Raw genomic sequence first — 2,680 nt, 5'->3', positions numbered from 1 at the left:
CTCTCTGTGTCTCTCATGAATAGATAAATAAAATCTTAAAAATAAATAAATAAAAGTAAGATGCTTGGAATTGATTCATCATTTTAAATCTTCCATTTTTCAATTTTGCGCTTATTATAATTCTATATACCATCGATTACATACAGAAGGTATAATTCTATATATACTATTCTATTTACATACCTTGTAAAATGTTGGATATATATATATATATATATATATATATATATATCCAAATTGTATCCACATTGTACCTATACATTGTATCCATATATAGACATATATATTAGTCTAATATTAGTCTGTATTAGTCAAATATACATATATATTAGTCTCCTGTACATTTTGTGTCTCTTACAATTTTCTTGTTAAAATATTCTCCACTCACTTTTCTATGCTGCTACATAATCTCATCAACTTTATCTTCCGATTCCTTTATCTTCTACTCATCTCTTCAAATCTGCCCTTCCCACTTTTTTATTATCATTATTAAAGTTTTCATTTCTAAATTAAACCAAATCTTTATTGGATTCTATTTAAAAATCTACCTAGTCAATTTTTTGATGATTTCTAATGCTTTTCTCATATAAGTATATGAGAAAATATAGATGTTTTTCCTTTAAAAAGTTTAACTTAATTTGCCTTCCGTATCTATTATTTCCAAATCTCCCACCCTGGCAGATATGAGTGCTATATATATGAATTATTTGTGGCTCAGATTTCATGTGTTTTATTTCCTTCACCAGAGTCTCAATTACTGCAAATTAAAAACAATTACCTGTTGTTTGGGTTGGTTTTGTTTATTTAAATATTGAACACTTTCCAAATTTGTGTGTCATCCTTGCACAGGGTCCACATTAATCTTCTCTGTATTATTCTAGTTTTAATCTATGTGCTGCTGAAGAAAGCACATGATCTTTTTTTTTTTAAGTGTTGTATTACACCTAGTATTAGGAATTATTGATCCATGTCCATACTCATTCAAGCTTGTGGTTAGAAATTATTGTGGTCATTTCTCTCTCTGTCTCTCTCCCTTTCATTTGTTCTCCCCATTTAATCTAAATCCAAAGTAAATAAAAACATCAAAGTTAGAGGTTTTTTTTCCCCCAATTTGCATGCTGATGAAATCACTCTTGATAATGTCATATTTATATGGGATCTCTTCCTTTTTTTTTTTTTTAAGATTTTATTTATTTGAGAGAAAGAGAGAGAGAGAGCACAAGCAGAGGGAAGGGCAGAGGGAGAGGGACAAGCAGACTTCAGCTGAGCAGGGAGCCCAAGGCTCCATCCCAGGACTCTGAGATCATGAACTGAGCCAAAAGCAAATGCTTAACTGACTGAGCCACCCAGGCACCCATGGGGTCTCTTTGAAACTTCCATTCATAATCAGTTTCCAGTCTCTATCCCTTCTCTGCCCCTTACGGTATATTTAAATTTGTGTTACTTTTCAGTAGGATCTGACAAATTCCCTGGAAGCAAAGGCTGACTTTGTTAATTGCATTTTCACATACTTCACAGATACTTCACATCATTGCTGGCCTCTAAATTTTCTCTCCACAGGTTCTCAGGAATAATTTTGTAATTAATGTTTTAGCATTAGAAGTATTCAATACTCACGGGAGTTTATCTTCTCAAGTAGTGTTCTCTAGCCTAGAAACAGAACACTTCATTTAATGAATGCACTTTAATATCTTCATTTCATTTGGTCAAGCTCTGAAATACGATGTGTTTTGGATATACGTGTGTGTATGTGTTTGCCATTCCAAAATATGTATAGATTGTATCTACTATAGAAGATAAATCTACACTCATTTTATCACTTTATTTTTTAGTGAAGATTAAAATTTTCTTCGGATCTGTCCTGCACATTTCTTCCCAAGCTTATTTTTAAAGACTTTATAATTTTATTGCTATAGTGTGATATTATCTTCAATTAAAATGTGATGCAGTTATTTTTTATCATGTTTGTAACAGCCATAGAATGCATGTGGCTAACTGGCTCATAATTATTCTTCAAGGACAATGTCCATCCTCTCCTGTGGACATGAGTCTGGGAGTATTCATGAGACCTATGCTGAGTGAATCACAATGTTTGATTCCTTTGATTCCAGTCTTATATCCTACTGGGTAATTTGACATATGTCAAACCAAAATCTTTAGAATATTTTTAATTGCATCTCTGAATGAATTGGATCTAAGGATATAAACATGCCTGTTCCTACCAGCATCTGGATCTCACACCACATGGAAGTCTCTCAGAAAATAAAATAAAATATATAAATAAAAGAGAATAATATGTGAGAGATATAGATTTCTATGATGATCATCTCTTTGACAAATTCTACCCTGATTCTTCCTGAAGTTCAGTTAATGTACCTTCACAAAATATCTATTTATTATGCCAATTTGCCTAAGCCAATGTAAATTGTGGTTTCTATTGCTTGGAGATAGGTATATTGGATATATTTGTGTCTTTTTTAGAAAATCATCAATTTGGTAACAATAATAAAAATAAAATAAACTTTGATCCCAAGTCTATGCACATAGATTCATTGTTCTTCTAACAATAAGAATTGTCAATAATGCGTGTAATGTTTGACATCATTTATCCCTTTATTGCCAGTTAGCCCTTTATTGCCTCTTGGTCCAAATTTACCTTGTTTTGCCCTGCTTTGCAATG

General features: G+C 31.8%; 1 non-coding gene across 1 annotated transcript; it reads right to left on the bottom strand.

The window, feature by feature from the left end:
- Positions 1-804: 804 nt before the first annotated feature.
- LOC140627072 (U6 spliceosomal RNA) lies at positions 805-911 on the bottom strand. The gene has a single exon (XR_012026026.1). It is a non-coding gene; the product is annotated as a U6 spliceosomal RNA (small nuclear RNA).
- Between the last annotated feature and the right edge of the window lie 1,769 nt (positions 912-2,680).

This window comes from Canis lupus, chromosome 38 (assembly GCF_048164855.1).
Source record: "Canis lupus baileyi chromosome 38, mCanLup2.hap1, whole genome shotgun sequence".
NCBI lineage: Eukaryota > Metazoa > Chordata > Mammalia > Carnivora > Canidae > Canis > Canis lupus.
This window is presented reverse-complemented; position numbering and strand designations above follow the sequence as displayed.